The 21,495-nt window shown below is 37.1% G+C and overlaps 2 protein-coding genes across 3 annotated transcripts in view; both read left to right on the plus strand.

Moving 5' to 3' along the window:
- The window catches only part of LOC135469634 (heparan sulfate glucosamine 3-O-sulfotransferase 1-like), a 143,581-nt gene that overhangs the window by 7,311 nt on the left and 114,775 nt on the right, over nt 1–21,495 (plus strand). The gene's annotated exons all lie outside the window — the stretch shown is intronic.
- Nucleotides 1–21,495, plus strand: part of LOC135469633 (heparan sulfate glucosamine 3-O-sulfotransferase 5-like) — a 127,880-nt gene that overhangs the window by 4,635 nt on the left and 101,750 nt on the right. Inside the window, exon 1 of one of the 2 annotated variants that reach the window (XM_064748157.1) lies at nt 16,981–17,181. The exons of the other annotated variant lie outside the window; for it this stretch is intronic. The gene's annotated coding sequence lies outside the window, so the exon portion shown is untranslated. Of the gene's footprint in view, nt 1–16,980; nt 17,182–21,495 lie in introns of those variants that run through there. 2 annotated transcript variants of the gene reach the window in all.

The following is a 21,495-nucleotide window of genomic DNA, read 5'->3' on the forward strand; positions in this document are numbered from 1 at the left end:
GTCAAGATGATATGTTTTGAAGGCAAGGAGCAAAGTTGATGAAACTTATGTCACATATACATGTACCTCATATAAAGGACAAAACCCTACAGACTTTCAGTGACTTTGATCTATTTTTTTCAAGGTCATCAGGGTTATTTGATGCCAGATGTAATTAGGTGTAAACATGTTGTGTCTTAAACAGTTAAAGCCAGATGATCTTGAAATCTTGACCGGCCCGGATAGCACAGTTGGTAGAGCGTCCGCTTCGGGACCGGTGGATCTAGGATCAATCCTTGATCGAGTCACACCTAAGACTTTAAAAGAGGAAGTTGTAACTTCCTCGCTTGGCGTTCAGCATGAAGGGGATAGGGCAACGACTGGTTGACCCGTATCAGTATAATGGCTCGGGCGGGGCGGCTTGCTTGCCTTCGGTAAGTCATCTCAGTGAAGCAGCACTAAATAAAAGAGCGGTGGAAATCCGTCCTGCAACAAGGAGGCACATTACACGTACATGCACCCTAATGATTCCTTCGTCGTCATATGACTGAAAAATTGTTGAGAACGACGTTAAACCCCAAGCACTCACTCACTCACTCTTGAAATCTTTAAATCTAATTTGATGAGAATCATGAAACCCTTAGGCTACATCATATATGAGGACCCTCAGATGTGAAAATCAGTCTGATGTGTTCATAACTTTTACATATTTAATTAGTTTTGTGATTTTCAGTTGTTGATTTTTGTACAATTGCTGGTGCAGAAATTTATTTTTGTTAAAATTTTGTGTGCAGGTTCATTTTGTGTAACCTCAAATTAATTTTGAAAACCACCGAATCCTTGCATAAAGTTTGTATATTTAATGATTTCCTGTCATTCGTTCCTATCCAATGAATGCTTCAGATGTTGCCTGATTTTTAGATAGAAATTTTAAAAACATGTATGTTTCAAGACATGTAAGGCAATGAACTTTTTAATGAAAATAATTTTTTTAATGATATTTCAGCAGGTCATTTGATTGCACAGTCATTATGGGCATAGCCCACTGTTGCCAAATAAAGAAAGGGCATAAAGACGTTGCCTGGTTTTTAAGACTGTTGAAAAAAAGATGTCTTGACATTGTTTTTTTGACATGTTTTTGACATTTTGGAAAAAGGTTGTCTGTGTGTGCCATCGATGCTTCCAACACAGATTTTTTCCTTGTCAGTCTCCTTTGCAGTCATAAATCCATTTTGTTTTTGTTAAATATTTTATTGGGATTGACAGACCATTGTGCTCTGTGTGGCATCTGACCTTTAGTGGTGTATTTGCCCAAGAAGTGGAGGGGTTTCTTGTGGTGGTTTGGCTGATTTCTGATAGATATTAGATTAGGCTGTTTGTTTCTGACGGGAAGCAATCATTCTCTGATGCCTTACTCAATATATCTAGCTTTTACCCTGGAATTTACTCTTGGGGTAGAAGATGTTTTCTGACCTTCAAAATCTCATCCCTTGTCTTTCCAAAGACTACCCACATTTATTTCAAGATGCTGAGGGTTACATATTCACTGCCCAGGAAGTGGTTAGTGTGTGCACAATGGCCAAGCCACTAACCCATTCAAGTCCAGCTCATGTTATTTTCATCTCGGATCGTATTTGGAAAGGCATGCCAGTAACCTGTGGGTGGTTGTGGGTTTCCTCCAAGATTTACCTGTTTTTTGACATTCCTGTTTAGAACTTAGCGTTGCTCTTGGAGTGCCGAGAATAGGCTGTTCTCTATACATACACAGCTTGTCCCACTGGAGCACTGGTTGCTTAATTTTCATCTTGCTACATGTCATTGCTTCACCATTCTTATTGGAAGCTCTTGAGTTGGCCAGGGGTTTCCAAGTGTAAGTGCTGCACCCTCTTTATTTGAGTTAATCATTGAGACCTTTGCTGGAATTTGTAATCTCATCATCTTTCTTACTGTAGCCTGCTAATAGCTCTTCAGATCAGCTGTACAGAATCAATCAATTTTTTACATGCATATCTTGCTGTAAGACTTCAAAAGCCCAGTCAAGCACTTCAGCTCAGAAAAGGAAAGTCCCAAAATTCGTTGAATCAGATGTAGTAGGTGCAGTAATTTTAGCCCTCCCAAAAAAAAGGTGAAATCGTTTGTTGCCCATTATTTTAATTTTTTTTTAAAGTACATACCTCATTATCAATCACTGCATGCACGCATCATCGACTTCTTTCCTTGGAATGCGTAGAGTTGAGCAATTACTGGAGAGATCTGAGGGAAAGCAAATGATTCCATCTCATTCGGGTGTGCGAGGGAGGAAATAGGATTGTAGGAGAGGGAAACGGGCGGCTGAAAATGGTAGTTGTGAGCTGAAGCATGTTGTGGGATTTCTGTTCGTTTGATTAGCTCTGTTGTGTGACACCAGGCCCAGGCAGAGGCATAGCAAACAAGGCATTAATGGAGTGATTTTCTCACTTTTTTTTAATCTCTACTTATGTCTTCCTTCAGATCGTTGAAAAGTTTTCTAGATCAATCATTATACGATGAATGGATAATGGCGGGCAGTTACATGTACCTGGGCTATATATATAAAGGTTTCAGATGAGGGCACTCTTGGATGCCCAAAATAAATACATGTATACAGAATTTAATGAACCCTGTATTATCTAGGCACATAGTTGATCAAGGGTGTTTTTTAGATTTTTAATGCTCTTTTTAATATTGATTTTATATTTACAAATAGGTCTGATATTTCAACGATATGTTTTGAGCTTTCCAGAAGGTTTTCCTCCAGTTTTTAACCCAAGGCCAACTTTGGCCAAAGTGTGTTGTCATGGTCAATTCAGAAACATTTACTTTCTGGCATATTTACTTTCTGGCACTTCATGTCCTACCAAAGTATGAGGAACCGATTCCAGTATTTGACTTGTGACACTGTGTCTCCAAAACTACAGACTGGCCTCGATAGCACAGTGGATAGAGTGTCCGCCTCGGGAGTGGTAGATCTAGGGTCAATCATGGGTCAAGTCACACCTAAGACCTTAAAAGAGGAAGTTGTACCCTCCGCGCTTGGAGTTCAGCATGAAGGGGATAATGCAATGACTGATTGACCTGTATCAGTGTAATGGTTTCAGCGGGGCAGCTTGCTTTCAGTAAGTTGTCTCAGTGAAGCACCACTAGATAAAAAGAGAGGTGGAAATCTGTCCTGCAACAAGGAGGCAAATTACATGTATATGCACTTCCTAAGAATGCATTCGTCATCATATGACTGAAAAATTGTGAAGTATAATGTTAAACACTAAGCACTCACTCACTCGCTCATTTTATAGGACACATATGTTCCTTCCAGATTCATTAAAATGTTTAAGTTATATAACTTTGATTACATTACATGTTAATGAGCTCTCATTGATATTATTGAAAACAGGCACAGGTTACAGAGATAAATGTTACAGTATATATATAACCATGGACACACATGAACCCGTACATGAATCTTTACATGAATCCGATAGCGTTCAGCATGCAGGGGATAGGTGCAATGACTCGTTGACCCTTTATCAGTATATTGGCTCGGCGGGGTGGCTTTTTCGCCTTCAGTAAGGCGTCTCAGTGAAGCACCACTGGATAAAAGAGTGGTGGAAATCTGTCCTGCAACAAGGAGGCACAATACATGCACTCTAAGGATTCCTTCATCGCCATATGACTAAAAAATTGTTAAGTACAACATTTAACCTCAAGAACTCACTCACTCACTCCAAAACTACAGAGCCACACTATACACATAAATTCACTTCCAGGTTCTCTGTACTGGATTCCAAGTACATGAAGGCCAGTACCACTGGTCACCTACTGTTTTCCAAAATAACTGACCCAATTTCAAATAAATGTCAATCATGGATTCACTGCTGGTCCACCCTGTCCGCATTTAAAGCCTATGGTCAGTGCTAATGACCTGCTTTCATAGTTATTTTTATGGCTAGTTACTACCATATTTCAAACTACTGAGCTGTCATTTTCATCTTTTAGGTGAAAAATATTTATGGTATTTAACCTTCCTTGTGCAGTTTTCTGTTTTTGATTTACATTTGGCAATATCATGATTTTATGTATCAGAACAGGTTAGGCAGTGTTTTTTTTTTTTTTTTTTTTTAGTTGTAGGACTATACTTGACACGCAGGCTTATATTTAAATAGTAGCATGATATGTTGTATGATCTAGGAACATAAAACTTTACCACACATGTTTTATAACGTCATCCTGCTGAACTCAGATTACAAGGTCCTGAAAGAAAATGTTTCCATTTTTGACGTTGTAGCGTCTTGGTGTAAAAAGGCAGAATGTATCTAACATGTAATATCTAACTGTATAAAATATCACTTTTACCTGAGAAGAAAATCCTGATATTCACCTATATATAAATATTAAAATGAGTATGGTAAGAAAACCTGAATGCAATACATAAATACCACCTTAAGTTACATGTAAATATAGCTTTGTTATTAACATTGTATATATATACTTATTTCTGAACTATATACATGTAGTATGGTATTATATATTGTTTTCCTCTTTTTTGATGAATGAGCTAAAATTGCTAGGGAAAGACAGGGTTTATTTGAACATGATTTACACTTGAAGGAGGCTTATATGAACTGTAAAACCCAACACTTCAGACAGTGCTATGAAGATAAAGTTCATGAATTACCTTAATATCTGTTAGGTACTTTATTTGTGGTCAGAGGCGAAACTTGGCTCATGTCAGTGAACCCTAAGACACCTGTAAAAGAAAGAAATCAATGGATATCGCTGAAAAGGAGAATTACATGCAGAAATGGAAATAAGGCCCCAGCCGGCAATTATTCCCTGCCTGTAACTCGTAATGATTGTGTCGAGTTTTATTGTTACTTACTTGAAGTAACTTGTCTAGTGGAAACACATCTTTTTGTAGATGTTTTTGGTGGGAAGGAAAAAATCAGGTTCTTTTTCCAATACGAAGAGTAAGTTTATGTGCATGCATTCCTTTGACTGTGCCTTCTGTCCAGTTGGATCTTTACATTTAGTGTAGACATCATTTCTGAATATTTCCTATGGCTGATAATATGTATAAGATACATGGGTATCTTATATAATGTAGTTGATGGAAAATATGCATAAGATACAGGGGTAATTAAGAGATAGCAACTGCACATCAAAAATGAAAGTTTTAAAAATTTTTTGTTAGACGTTTCTTCATCACCATAACTTTCTTAAAACCATAATCTTTGTTTAGAAGATCCTTTTTGTGTATCCTGCAAGACAGACAGTGGACATGAAACAGAGTACCTTGCTCAACATTAAAGCCTGTAAAGTGTGTATGTATTTGCCATCTATGTTGCTCCTACATTGCATTGGATAACTGTCCCTGTTAGACTGTATACAAATACCCTTTCAGAGAAACCAAAGATCATTTAGTAGATTATTTTAAAATATGATTTGCTACCAGTCACAGCGTATACAGTGGACAGCACTTCTGACTTATAAACTGATGTAATTCGGTAAGATAAGCAGCCTGTCAAAATGGAGTCCCCAATGCAGCTGACTTGAATTTATGATTGTGAGGGTTTGTATCTACATAACTGTATATTTCTTGAAGTATTGAGCTATGATTGAGTGCTGAATGATTTTGTGTAAAATACTCTGAGGAGAGGTGGGGGAGGAGAGAATGAAGCTCTCACTTAAACCTGAGCCCATTTGCATTGAGAAGATTTTCAGTAAATTTGACTGTTACATGTGTAAGAGCATGAAGATGATGTTATTTTGCTTAAATTGTACTGGAAACAAGGAAACACTGATCTCTACTCTTGTTCAACTTTCCTGTACTTTAATCTATACTGACAATGTGGCAAGTTCGCTTTGTCCCATGTCGAATGAGAATAATAAACATTTCCCTGAAGCTTAGAGTATGACTGCTTTCTGGCATATTTCAACATTTCATTGCTTGTGTACGTGTAATATTACTAACAACACCAAACTTCATATTCACAGGGAAAATATATTACCCCAATTCCACAACCTTTTCGCATATGAAAGGGCAACTTTAAGTGCAATATGTGCACATTTTTGATGTGAATTTGGGGACAAACTACATTGGTTGGATTATCCAATCTCAAGGCTTCACAAAAAAGTCTAATTTTATCTGTCTACACCAAATGTTGCCTTTAATATTTGCTGGAATAAACACCGTGCAACTATGCAAAAAGGTTGAAGAATTATAGTATTAAGGTTTGATTTCTAAAAATAGTTGTAAATATGTACATTCTGATAGTAACATTCAAAAACAAAAAGCATCCAAGTACACCTGAACAACAACAGCTGTTCAACAATAAAAAGGACAATGTGCAAAGCTTAGCATTTTGTCAATTTAAATTTCTCATCACCTTTTATGTGTTCTGCTGTACGAGAAATGGGCTTAAATGCCTCCCAGCCATATCTGGATGGGGCCAAGGCCCCCCCTCGTAAACAGCTATGCTAATGAAATACTTGTTGTGTAGCCCTGCTTGTAAGTGTGAAAATCCCAGTGGAGAAAGGAAATGAATGGATCTGGAGGTAAATGAGGAAGGAGCCAAGTCATTTCCAGTAGACAGTAAAGTCTGCTTAATGGGCAGTAACTGTGACAGTGAAAGGCATCAAGTGGATTGCTTTCCAACCATCAACATAAGTTCTTGAGCCATTAACCTAGTCATTGTCCTAAGAATAATGTTTCTGATGCATCAAATTTACACAGTGACTATTTCCACAGCAGCTCAAATGCACTCCAAGTTGTTTCCCCTAGTTTTCTGCATATTGCCAGTAACATCATGTACTGGTATTACAGTGTTTTGTGTGTATGTGAAATCCAGTTTCATTACTATAAAATTGTTATTTTCAGCAAGATTAAGGAATGTGCATTGTAAATGTGTATAATTTAGCATCCATCCCAAATAAAGGGGATATTTTGATTGAAAATTCATAAGGAAGAAGAAAACAAATGAATTCAAAATATTTCCTCAAAGAGCAAGAATTCTTTTATGTAATGCTGCTAAGTACTAAGTTTGTGATTTTTCAACTCAGTCTTAAAGCAAGTTATCTCAGTGTGAAAACAAATACACAAGGTTTAATCCATGTTGCAATTGCCATAAGTGGCTCAGTGGTTAAGGTGTTTACCCTTCCATGACTGAGTTACACGAGTATTTATGGGATAGTTGGACTGGCAACTATCTAGATTCCTCAGCATTCATTGTTCTGTGAGTCATGGTGGAAAGATGTGGTTGGCATTGTTCTCTTACATGAAGTTCACTTGAGACCAAGTAGGTGATAATTGGTGAGTATTGGTGATAAAAAACATTGAAATGCTAAAATGAAGATTTTTAATGTAAAGTTTGTCAGAACCTTAATAGTAAACCTTTGGCAGATAATGGTAGATTATGTAATGTGTCAGCATCTGTGTCGTTGATATTCGGTTGAAAAAATTACATTTCAGAGTGAATTAAATGTACAGTAAAGCCGGATCATAACCATCAATTGCATAGTTGCATAGAGCTGTCATGTACAGCGCAGACTTCAGAGAAAGCAACGTGTTGCATATGCATATATTTGTCAGCACATAACTCTGCCATAAATGCCTCTGAGTAGGCTTGTTATTTAATAATTAGTGAAGTAATTTTTATTAAAGCTAAATATCATATACTGCAGACGCTTGGTATAAACTTGCATCCCCTGTCCTGAAGAGCACAGTGTATACAGGTGGCGGACCAAAACAGTAAGGATCCCAAACAGTATGCTATTAAACTCAAGTTTTGTGCGAAATTCATGCGCAAGTAAATATGTTGCGAGCCATCACAGTGTTCATAAGAAACATGATGGTTTACAGGAAGTGGGTGCGTATTTAGCGTTAAAACATTTGATGATTGAGGGTCGATGGGCTGTGTACAATGACTGGAGGATTGCGTCACAGCAGGAGTATGAAGGTGCGTGGTTGGCGTATCGTACGCTGACCATGGGCCAACCGTCTGCCTATCCGGCCACAATGGTCGTAAAGTTGATGGTTAGGATCCAGCTGTGCTGTAGGTAAAGTTACTCTGGATAACTGAACTTTTGACCATACCCTGCAACAAAGTCCTAGCTACGTGTAGCTCTGTGGTTGGGGACAGCACATTTGAAATAGTGAGTTCCACAAAGTACAGATCTGTATTTCTGAAAGCTGAACTGGGAAGAATGCAAACAGATCTTAGACTTAGTCCAAGTCTGAGCTTCACTGTATAACAATACAAGTGTATGGACTAGTACAAGTGTGTGTGTATAAGGTAGAGGACTGGTCCATTACTGCATTACTGTCTTGGTGCACCTTTAGTGTTAGATGGCTGTACAATCTTCTTTTATCTGCCCGATTGCTGATAATGTCGTATAAATCATTACTATCAACTTCCCAGGGCACACAGTCTCTGTGCTGTTTTCCAGTTCTCCTTGACAAGCTTGTGTTTTTTTCCTTTCCCCACACTGCATGCCATTTTAAACCACAGCTGGCATCAGATACTTTTTGGGTATTGCTTCTCTGGACAATAACATTGATACTAAAGAAACTGGCTCACTGTTTGCCCTTAAATTTAATCTCACTGCAATAAAGATGTCATTGTCCAGCTCTGTAACTTCGTTTTTATGACTGTACTTTATTTGATTTAATCCTCACTAAAAGAAATTTAATCATCTTTTTTTTTCTTTAACCCAACAGGTTTTTCTTGCTATATCTGTGCTCTTGGCAAGATGCCAAGTCTAATCTGGTCATGACTTCACAAAAAAGCTTGTGCGATGTCTCATGCACATACATGTATGTAAATGTAAATTATCTTTATCTGCAGAAATTGCACTCTAAAAGCATATATTTCAAGCCAAAATCTCATTTGCATGGATTCAGGAACTGGTTGATTGCTGTCTGTATCAAAACTTTGATTGTGGAAACAGTTGCATCTTGTGATATCTTCATGCAGATTGAAGCCTTTTATTTGTCTGGAAATGAACTGCAGTGAAAGATCCTATATGTTGCCTAAATTTGTTAGCATATTGCTGATCACAAGTTGATTTTTTTTGCTTTTTTTTTGTCAGTTCTTATGTTCTGTTATGTGTCACATAACCTGCGTAAGTGACTTCTTAACTCTAGTCATTTAATATGTTCTGTTATGTGTCACATAACCTGCGTAAGTAACTTCTTAAATCCAGTCATTTAATAGCAGGGAAAAACGATAAGCAAAAAAAATCAAAAAAAATGTTTATATGAAAGCCATCATTTTTCTTTGTCTGGCAGGATCCTGCCAAACTTGATTTACTAAGAATGATACAATTTCAAAACATTTTCTAAAAGTGTTACTACAGCAAATTATAGAATGGTAAGGTCTTTGATATTGTCATTATATGGTCAAGTTTTTCTCATATGAAATAATCTTGAGTTTTCTGCATTTTTATTCTTGTTTTCTGAAATATATTACCAAGATATAGCATAGTTTACACTTGTTTATTCATCTTCCATCTTTCCTATCAATATGTGTGTCCTAAATCATAAATATGCTGTTATTTTTTAGGTGCAAGAAGTAAATAGATAAATGAATATATGGATGAAATATTTTGCTGTTAAAATCATTCGAATGGGTCAGGTAGCATTGAAAAGCTTCTAAAGTTATACTGCTTTTGGTTCCAAACCAAGCTATGCAATCCAGGTTAACCCTGGTGAACACTGTGCCAATTCCTTGAGTTTCTTTTGTCATGTCTTTTATTAACCTAGTTGGGACTCTAGACCAAAGTACAGTTATAAATCTTTCAGTCTTTTTAATTTAAAATCAAGCAACATATATGAGTGAACACTAATCTAGCCTTTGGAGACAATCCAAGCTGCATGACAAGAATCTTCCTTTGTGCCTTTACTGATTTCAGTGTGGTAAACTTGAGTAGGATTTTATTATCTATGGCCATGCATGATGCAAAAATAACACACTCCAGGGTTTGGTTTGGACCAGAATGCTGCTCAAGAGAAGGCAACCATGGACTGATTGCTGTCATGTTACTGTGGAGGTGCTAATAGTAGTGATACTGAATTTCTTGCCTCCCACTGATTTATTGTCTTCCTCCTCCTATCTTGTCACACAAACTGCTTGCTATTGGAGTCTGACATGCAAACCCTAGGCAAAGTGGCCACATGCTCCTTCAGTCAGGGCTCTTACCATGGCAGCGTAGGTTTTTCCGGATGTGGTAAACCAAGGTGTGAATGGGTGTATAGATATGATATTGCAGTTTAAATCTTCCCAGATAAGTCAGAAACAAACACACTCGGCTGGGATTTTAACTTTATAAAATTTTGAGCAAGGCTTGTAAAAATTCAGAAATGACGTAGAGGTAAGTTATGCCTCAAATCCAAAAATGTATGTAATTTGATGTTATACCAGTCCTCTGTAGTTATGCTTTAAAAAAATTGTTGTTCTGTCCTAATTACACAGCTTGTGGATCAGCTTAGTGGCCAGGTGGCTAATTCTTGATGATATACCTATATTACTAATGTAATTAAACATTCAAGTTTACCAAACGAATAATTTTACTCTTTCTCTCTTACTCACTTAGTTTATGTTATGCATGTGTGCAAGGGAGTTCTCACTAATGGGTGTACAGGAAACCATGGGTAATGGGTCTCCAACCTACCCCCATTCACCTTCTGGTTGGGACAGTCACATTGACTGCTCTATTTTTCTTTTCTTTTTTTTTTGTATTTGCATATTTATCTGCCAAACTACTTGACACTGTGTTTAATGCTGTGTTATATTTGCTGTATGTTTTGACATGTCACTGAAGTACAGGTTTCCTATACATTGCTTTGTGTGTGAAGGTCTTAGGGAAGAAAAGTTTCAGTGTAAATTGACTGAGTGACCTATAAGATATTCTTATTGTGTATAAACTGCCTGAGACCTGCTGAAATGACCTGGAAGCGTAAGATTTTGTCCACGGGGGATTCAGAAGGATATAAAATTGTTTGTTTCGTGTATTATACTGGAACCTGGAATTGGAGATGATTGCATTACTGCTTGGTGTGGGAATATTCACATTAACTACATACAACCTGGTGTATGGACATATGTGGGGATTCATACACCTTTATTTTAGACAAGGTATTTGGTTGTAAAACTCAGTTAAACACTGAAAATTGGGGTTAAAAAAACTCAATTCTGTGGGGTTTTTTGGTACAAATACTCAAATTTTTGGATAAAAACCAAATTACATTCGAAAACATATGCATAGCAATGTGCGGTCGACTTCAATCACCAACAGTTGCATCTGTGACAGGCCGAAGTGGTCAGGCAGGTATTTGCTGTAATTAAATGAAAATTAGGCCTTAAATATATTCAAATTATGGTGATAACGTTTAGTGGGTATGAGACAGAGTGGGAGCCCATTTGTATTTAGTTTGATAAATCTTCGATATGCCAGGCAAGTGAAAGAAAAGTAGATACCAGCATGTTCTGGCTTCCAATGAATGTCGCTTTGATACACGCTATCCCATTGGCTGTGTGTCTCCTGTGGACCAATGAATGAGCTACTGACAAATTATGAACTGTATATTACATCTCAATGGCAATTTAGCAATGTTAGTGGTGTCAGACCGGCTACAAAGGACGATTAAAACCGAAAACAATCCAAAACTTATCCTGTTGCTTGACAGCGTGAATGACTGGCTCCAATAATGGATAATTTATGCGTTTTACTGCTAAACTGTGCTGCTCAAAAGGTGACAGGTCATTTTGCCAGTTAATTTAAAGTAGGTCTACATGCACTTGCTCGCCAAAGGCCAGTGCGAAAACAAGTGACACCTATTAGGCTCTTTAAATACTGCTCACAGTACGTGTAGGTGCGAATGTTATCTTCTTGCATACTGATTATCGATCCCCTGCGGTTTACATCTCTGATCCAGATGAAGAAGTGAGAGGATTTTAGCCACTCGTGATAATATTTGCTTGACGTGCTTGAGCAATTTCGGTCATGTTATAACTCGAAAAATTAAACAGTTTTTTTTTTTTTGCAATATCTTTTGCAGTTACCTAACCCTTGTTCCTCACGAACACATCTTTGAAGTAAATCTACGAAAGTAAATTCCAGCTAATAATAAATACTTTACAGTATATACCTCTGATCAGAATAAACCTTGTCTTTTGTCTTTGTAAGCCTATATATGTTTATTTTTTATGTAGTATTTGCTAGTTCCTTTCTTTCCTTTGTATTTTTGCACATGTTTACTTTTTCTGTGTTTCCTTTAATATAACAACCAACAACTGAATATGCATCACCATGGTTTATAACTGTTTTATTATACAATGTATATCTCTGATGAAGATAATATACTTGTTATATATAGGTACCAACAATAAAATCATGATCAGAATTGAGCCTCGAATGAAATTAAACTTTCTCTCTCTCTGTTTTGAGTTTCTTGTTGTAAAAGTGTGGATTTGTATGAATCTGTGATATGTTTTCAGATAGGTTCATTATGTGGGCTTTTTATTTATTGATTAGCTGATTTAAAATACAAATGGAAGGACAGTTTTGAGAATACAGGCCCTGACTGACAGATTGTTGTATTCCAGTTTTGGTCCATTATATACAACTGGTATCATCAGTCAAGCTTGTGTGCGACTCTGGAAAAATGTAAAAATATATTCTTATAAGGTTTTTTTTATCTTAATGCTAAACATTTCAGTTTGCCCTATGCAGAACTTTGAATTTGTGAGAACTGTTAAGTGAGGTCACAGAGTGAACAAGCTAAGTAAAGCCTGGAATAGGAAGATAAAGCATGTTGAAGTAATGTCTCAAATATTTAATATTTATTTGACTTTGGCTTAATTCTGTTCTCAAAAATTTTTCACTTTTACATCAACATTAATATTTATGAGTGATGGAAAGTGGAGAGCCTGAAGCAAACCGGCACACTTTCTCCAAGTGCCCTACAAACTTTTCTTAAGCCTTCAACCTCAGCACTCATTTGATGATCAGCAGCAACAAGTGCAACACCTTAATAGCTGAATGAGCATATTTATTCGTTAAATTGCTGATTGCTGAATAATTCTTCACATAAATAATGGCGGTCAGGTTTATCAGTGGAGGAGTCATAGTGCCTTGCGTAAACTGTTGCCAAGTTGCAGGCAAACTTTCCCACATGTAATGTACAGACATGCACTCCATATTCATTTGGTATAAAACAAGTGGTCTTCAGCTAATGTTAGAAGAAAAGAAAGCTTAAATGCATATTGAAGTTCTGCATAATTTCATGAGTCTATGGAAGGAATAATTTCGGTTTTTAATGGCTGTATATGATATGCTTGTATAGCTGTTAAATGATATTGACTGCAATAAGTTTGTTACATAAAATTTAATAGTAATCATTATAGCATATACATGAACATTGAAGTCCCTCCACACTTTGCTTTCATGAATAATGAATTGATTTAAGCTTAGAATATAATTCAAAGCACTAAAAGCATAGTTTGTAATACTCTGTTTCAATTCTTCTCAGTAGTAATAGATAGTACAGATACATGTATGTGAAGATGTTGAGGTTATAATGGTGACTTGAATAAACCTGGAAGGATGTAAATTTGTCATGATTGTTCAGAGGTTGTATATTCTCTGTGAAGAATTGTTGGATTGTTTGTCCACCACAATTTTTTTTTTCTGTTATGCAGTTGAGGTCATTGGCATAATATTACAAGAGGCTATTACTATCCTAGGTGTTGGATGGCCTCAAGGAGTAAGCCGTGATTGTACCCCCTGATAAACTTGCCCAACCATGGTGAGGATTTAATAGGCTATTTCCCTGAGATGCCCCCAGAAGGCATCTCTATTACAACCTTTTTGTTGATCCTCTTTACACAAAGTGGCGTTATCCAGCCATTCTTCATTATGATAGTGTAAGACAAGCTTGGCCTCAGCAGCCCTGATTCTTCCCCATCATCTCTTAGGTTGGATTATCTGAACTGAGAGTATACAATGCTGCCTCCTTTTAGATAACCATCTAATAATTTACAATGTGACTTTGCCCCTCACAGACTCCTTGGAAGAAAATCGCTTAGTCTAGACTAGTGGGATGTTGTTATCACCTGCCTGGATAGACCTCCAAAGCTAACTTGAACAAATTTATGTTTTGAGAAACCCTGATAACATAGATGTAAATTATTGTCACAATATGGAGAGATATTGGGAAACTTTCAGTTTGAACCTACGGAACTATTTTTGAAACATTATCTCGAATATATGTGCATGCCTGCATCATTGCCAACCTAATACATGCAATAGGGTTTAAAAGGAATATGCATTTCTTTAAAATGGCCAATTTGTTTCTACAGTACTGAGAAAATCCCAGAAGATCTTAATGATTACAGGGCTTAAAACATTTTGTGCTTCTACATTTTGATGTGCCTAGGTATTTAAGGGGGATGACTGCCAATGCACAGCTGTTACTTTAATGGGCATATGGGTGGATCAATGTACGATATGCGGAGTCTGTTGGGTAAGATATATTGATTGACGGGGAAACAGTTTGATACAGTTTTGTCAGTCTATCTAGTGACAAGCCTGCTGCCAGTAGATGACTCAATTTTGTTTGTATTAATGATTCCAGTTTGATAACAGTGCTGGGAAGGTTTTATACTGTTGAGTGATTTTACCAGTTTTTATGTTCACTTAGCTGGTTAATTAAAGAAGCACTACAAAATGCTGTGTTTGGCATTGCTGAAGCATTTCTTTGAAATATTTGTTTTACCATATGCTGTAACGTTGGCATTAATTGTTGTTACATGGAGTTTTTGAATGATGCTGAGATAATGCTAATGCTAAACAGTTTCTGTACATGAGAAAGTTTACATAAATTGCAAAAGTTCCTGCACTTGTAAACCTGACTGAAGTATGCCACAGGATAACCATAGCCATCAAATCAACAGAAATCAAGAAAAGATGAGCTTGTACATGTATGTAAATATTCTAATATTTAGAAGTTACATGTAGAAATGTGTTTTTAAAGAAAAAGCTCTTGAAAATCAGTTTAATTTAAATCAAGGTATTTTGAGTGGAATTGCTAATGCACACGAGCCAGAAATCTATAACATTTTATGGTAAAGCATCATTTATAATGTTGTTGCATCAGCAAGCGAATCTTCCGTTATTTTTACTAGTCACAGATATGAATAAAAATTTCCAGTTGCAGAAAGGATGCATTTTCTACATAAATTTTTGATTTAAAGCATTATTCTGCATATATTGAAAGGGTTTATTTAGCTGACCCTTCTCTCTATGATAAGGACACATGGATAAGGTCAAGTTTTGACTTCAAGACCTGTGGAATACAGTTCACAGTGACTCATTGACTCAATGACTGACCTAATGTGTGACTGATTAACAAGTAGAATGGTGTACTATTGATTTAACTATGGAGGGAAATTTCTCATGTCTTGTAAACTGAGTGCAAATGACAGGCCTTTTATCATTGAATTTTAGCTCTAGTGTTATAGTGTTATACTTTTATGACAAGGCAGAGAAGTGCAGTCAAAGGAGAGTTTGACTGTCCAGTTGACTGGTGTGGTTGAAAATTCAGCCGAGTTTGTATGATGCCTTAACACCCAAGCTCCTTGCTGCAGAAGATTGTTAGGGAGCAGTATTAGGGTGAGTGCAATACATCAAAGGTTCTGGATTCTGGACTTGTATGTGCTCATGACAGTTCAGTCCCAGCAGAAACTCTACAGATTATTCAAATCTTTTATCTATGGCCTTTTCAAGTAAATTATCTTTCAGATATTTCTAAGTAAAAAAGACACTCATATATATATTGTAAGTTCTATTGTGTTTCCATTGCCAATGATGTCTCTCATTGCTTGATATTGAGCTCATGCCTCAAACTTGTAGCAGATAGGTATATTATCACTCACCGATGTCACCTCTTCATTAAATGCAGGTTACCCAGGACTGTCAGAAGTTTTAGTGGTTTGCCAATCTACAGTAATGATTTATAAATTGGCATAGGGAGTAGTTGACAGGTCTTGTTGGGGCACAAAAGGTTTGGGGCCTCAGGCAGGACGTAGCCTTAATGCCATAGTCGACAGCCACCTACCATCTCAAATTCACTACGGGTAGCATATGAAAGAATTCATAGAGGACTGCTTTGATGCTTTATTGTCAGATTCCCATCATTTCTTTGTCATAGTCTTTTGAAGTTAATGAAAGCTTTTCACACACAAGGAGTACATTTGGCAGGATTTATACCATATTTTATCCTTAAATTAGATAAGACACCCAATTTACAGGAGGAGTTTTTTTCATGTCTAGTTTAAAGTTGGATTTTGATTCCTTAGTGGGTCTTTGTGCTTTTACTAAATGTGAAGAAGTACAGTTCTTCAAGAGCATCTGTCAATAATAAATCAAATAATCCCCTGCAAGCACACCACACCTACAGCAATCTTCATTGCTGTAAGGAAACAAGTGCCTTTGTGACTTGTAGCATTTCTGCTACCTCTTAATGTAATAGGAATGTTCATTGGCTGGTATTTTTCTGAAATGTGGCAATTACTTGTATAAGTTTAAAGGTGTATGGCTATTGACTAACTTCACTTAAGCTTGTGTGGCTGTAGTGGTTTTAATGTGGCATATGGGAAGTTTTGACCTCTGGATTGACCTGAGATGTCAGTTTGTTTATTTCTCTAACAGGTGGTGATGATACCTTCAGATCAGCCACTCTGACAGCATCATGAAATACGGACTAAACAAGATTTTGGGTGAAGGCCTCAGAGCAAACCCAGGCAAAAAGATAAAAAATGAAATTTTGCATGCAACAAAAACAGTTCTTGTTTATCACAAGGTTTGGTAATAGAGAAGTGTACACATCTAAACTGTACACAAGTACTATAAGCCACTGGGCACGATGTGTAAATCATTGAAATTAATTACAGCTATTTGCTGTGTAAGCATCTTGTAGTTAATGCCAAATAAATCGCATGTTTTCTCCACCCATAAAAATGGTCATATTGAATATGGTAAGTGGAAAATCCTTGAAATAAATTATATTTTCAATGGTTAGATTTTCCCTATTTTGAGTATCATTTTTAGCTTGCAGGTACAAAGTAAGGCAAGGTATTGTGAGTGTGGGGGAAAAGTGTTGTCCTTGTCGGTGTTGGTGTCAGTGTTCGAGTAAGCTTTTTTGTTTGGGTCAGTTGAGTAAGGTTTTATGTTGGGGTCTGCTTGTTTCACATTACCTTTCTGAAATTTGGCTCAGTTGGTTAGCGCTCTAGCGCAGCGTAATGACCCAGGAGCCTCTCACCAATGCGGTCACTGTGAGTTCAAGTCCAGTTCATGCTGGCTTCCTCTCTTGCCTTAGGTAGGAGGGTCTTCCAGCAACCTGCAGATGGTTGTGAGTTTCTCTGCGCGGTTTCTTCCCACCATAACGCTAGCTGTCGTTGTATAAGTAAAATATTCCTGACTACGGCGTAAAACACCAATCAAATAAATAAATAAATAAATATCAGGAATTGGACTTCACTTCACAGGTGTACATGTAGCCTCAGAGTGAGGTTTTATGTTTGGGTCAGCTGTTACCAGTTTTCAACATAACCTTCATGAAACTTCATGGGCTTGATAAACAGGCCCTGATGATATATACATATGAATTTTGGTATTATATTGCATTATATTTTTTTCATCCAAATTACCTTATTTTGGACTTGCCTGTACCAACTATGGCGAGGTTTTGTAGGAGGGAGGGAAAAGTGTTGGTGTTGGTGTCTGGTTAAACTTTTTTCTTTTTAGCTCCTGTACCTGTATAATGGGATCTCACTCATTCATTGGAGGTTAAGCTTTTTTGTTTAGCTCTCTTGTCTAAGGTTTGGTGTGTAAATGCACATTCTTGGATGGCAGGTTAAGCTTTTTTTTTTTAGCTCTTGTATGTTGGGCTATCACACATGGATTAAAGGTTAGGTTTTTTTTTTTTTTGTTGTTAGTTTTAATTTTATAGGCTTTTATGGCCGTTTGATGAAGAGAACAACGTCGCCATAAAGTAGGAGAGAGAGAGAGACAGGACGTGTATTCTGTATCAACAATATAGAGGCAGCTCCCCTACCATCACGTGATAGCAGCGCCACTGAATATGGTTAGAATTATTCCCCTTGTATAGCGGATGTCACATTTCCCCTCTTGTTTAAAAAGATACATTTAAATATATGTTGGCTTCAACGACTTAACACTAAGTACTAATCGCAATGAATAATTGACTAAAGAATGAAATCGAACTCTGTCTGTAAACATCGATTTAAACAATGACAAAACATCTTACCAATACATTTTAAATAAACCGAACCTATAGCTGCTACTAACACATCCTATAGTGTTCTCTACATTCTGATCCATAGAGTAAGAGGCATTTCTAACACAACCTCATTTACTTTCAGTTTAAACGTTCAATTGTTTATGTCCATCACAAACTCTTTAGCCCAAAGGGGCAGGTGAATGATTCTACGACTACTAGTTCTCAGTTCGGGAGTAACTGCCGGTGCAGGCTGTACATTGCGCAGACAGTTTCCTTTACCCTGAAAATCTGAAATCTTCAAACCATTTTGACCATTTCCCCCCTGGGTAAAAGAGGTTGGAATTGTTCCATTGTACACAGAGAGGTGTTTTTCATTTCATTTTTGACCATTTGCTTACACATAAGTGTATGATCCAACTGGTTTCACAATCTTTATAGGACCAGAAAATTTACTTTCCCCTTTTGGTGTGTGCCAGGGTTTCTTGATTTTAACCAGTGTGCCAGGTGTAAGGGAATGAGGTCTCACACAGTGACGTCTGTCAAATCGTTCTTTCAGTCAGGCTTGTCGCTGTTTTACTCATTCATTAATCTCATCATCAGAGGTTTTTGGAAGTGGATTCATGTAATCCACGATGTCTAACCATGTACACATGTGATGCCCATGTAGTAGCATGGTGCTGAGAAATTTGCTATATAGGACATTTCTCAATTTTCACAAGTTGCACAGTTTCTCTTAAAATGGGATTCAGGTGTTCAACCCCGCTGTTTCCTTCAGGATGGTACACAGCAGAAAATCTGTGTCTGATATTACGTTTACAGAGGAAACTTTCAAATTCCTCACAGACTAATTGAGAACCATTGTCTATTATGATTTCATCCGGGTAGCCATCTCTACTGAAAACAGAGAGTAGAAAGAAAATTGTTGTTTTGGCCCCTGATGGAGGTTGGGCTGAACAGGTGTTGTGTCGGGCGATAGCTTTATCGCATGGCAAAACCTGTTTGCCTTTAAAAGTTTGTCTGAAAATAAATTTGGAAATTCATTAACAATCTTGGTCTAAGTTTCCCAATTTATGCTAGGATTTTTGGTTCTTGCTGTCTGAACAGCTACCCTGGAAATCTCAGGTGTACAAACATTTGTAGAAAAACATGACAATGAACTACCCTGTATTGTGATATCAAGGGCCTGGGTTAAATCTTTCCCCAACAGACTCGTATCTTGTTCAACAACAATGAAATTGGATAGGCTGCGTTTGTGTTTATATGTAAAGTAAGCCTTGAAAAAAACAACAGTAGGTATAGGATGAGAAGTGTAGCTAGTAATTGAACTAGCATTTTACCATTTCTTGTTTTGTGGATTTCATGCGCAGATGCAGATTGACTTCATTCTGTTCTCTTGTAAACATGGATTTCTGCAAGCCTTTCTTGTTTGGCGATCACTTACTGAGATAAGCTTTTTGTCTCTCTAGCTACTTTACCTGATTTGTAGAGTGTAAAATTTTACCTTGGTGTGTATCAATTTGTGGTATACACAGTATCTGTAGAAAGCTTTCCACATCTGAAATATTACTAGGAACCTATCACACTGGCCGATGCAGGTGCCTTCCTATATTGTCACGGAATGTTTAAACCATCCAGAAGACATTCACTGTTGTCAGCTAAGTATTAGCTCAACCAATGAGAGGGCAGCAGTGGCCACCCATAGTATATGGATAGCCTATCATGTGAAGCGATTTGCATATCAAAGACCACTCCAGCAAGTTTGTACTCGAACACCCCACAACAAAGTTTTTTTACTACCAAAGCTCAGCATTTGCTCAGCCTTTCACAGTGTTGGAATTGTTCACGGATTGCCGCGTGCAGTTCACAATTTGCATATCAAAGACCATTGCCTCAATTTTGTGCTCCCTACAGTGAGCTCTTTACTACCACAACACGCTAAAGTAGACAGCATGCAGTAAGAAACCCATACGTCCTTTAATATGTAAGCTTGTTGTGGAATATGTATTTAATATTTTACTTATATGATGGCAGCCAGTACTGGGGAAGCCCACAACCATCCACATGTTGCTGGAAGACCTTCCCACTTGAGGAATATATAAATAAGAAACTTCTGTGAATACTGTAAACATAAATCTTACCCATGTGTAATCTACATTTTGCCTGATTCTGTTCATCTTAAAAAGGTGTTATCTGGTTTGTTTGGGAACTAGATAGAATGATATCCTACTGGGAAATTGTTTCTCCTAAGGTAATATATATTGTCTCTGAAATTTCACTTTTTATTTTAGTTGAATGAACTTGTATCTTTGTACTTTTGATACAAGGAAATTGGCTTTAGAACCATGGATGTTATGTTGCAGTCTGCTGAATTATCCTTCAATGGGAACATGTTGAACCCATCAGGTAGTAAATAAGAACTTAACCTTAACATGTGGCAGTGTCTTTGTAATGTCAGGGGATCGTACTTCCCCAGTTAACATTTATTCGCTTGGTTTACACCATGCTGTTGCCATTTTCATCTTTGTGGCTCAGATAAAGTTGCCAGCATCCTGAATTTGTCCCTTCACTCTGCTGGGGCTATCAGCATTTTAGGTCTTTCTTTATAGCTCATTTAGGTGTGTGTTGCTATTGTCATGCTTTGTTCTACCAAAAAGTGATAATGTGACTCAATCTTCAAAGCTTGGCTTTATTACAGCATTGGTAACAGCTGGCCCCAATGGTGTCAGTAACCTTTCATTATAAACTTTATGTTGGAGGTTTGAGCTGTGGGAACTTCATTTCAAGATGAAGTACTAACTCCCTGATTCTCACAATCAAGATGTGATTTGTAATTCTTTGTCTGAATTGCTGGATAAAAGACTAACTAGACACTGTGACCTGCATGCGACACATACAAGTATCACAGCACATTTTCTTTTAGTCATGACAGTTGCAAAAATTTGATAGATATAGCAATCTTGGTATAGACAAGCATAACAAATAAAGAAAATGCGGGGAGAAATTCATACATGCATGTTGCTGAAAGCCCCGGTTTTTAGTTACCCTAATTTCTCAAACTTTTTGCATATAAAAGAGCAACTTTCAGTGCAAGTTATGCATGTAAAACTGAATGCAATTTTAGAAGGACACAAAGGCTTTGTAATGATAAAGACTTTCATACAATCACTTAACATTTTCTGACAAGAAATTAATCAAACTTAAAA

This window comes from Liolophura sinensis, chromosome 7 (assembly GCF_032854445.1).
Source record: "Liolophura sinensis isolate JHLJ2023 chromosome 7, CUHK_Ljap_v2, whole genome shotgun sequence".
NCBI lineage: Eukaryota > Metazoa > Mollusca > Polyplacophora > Chitonida > Chitonidae > Liolophura > Liolophura sinensis.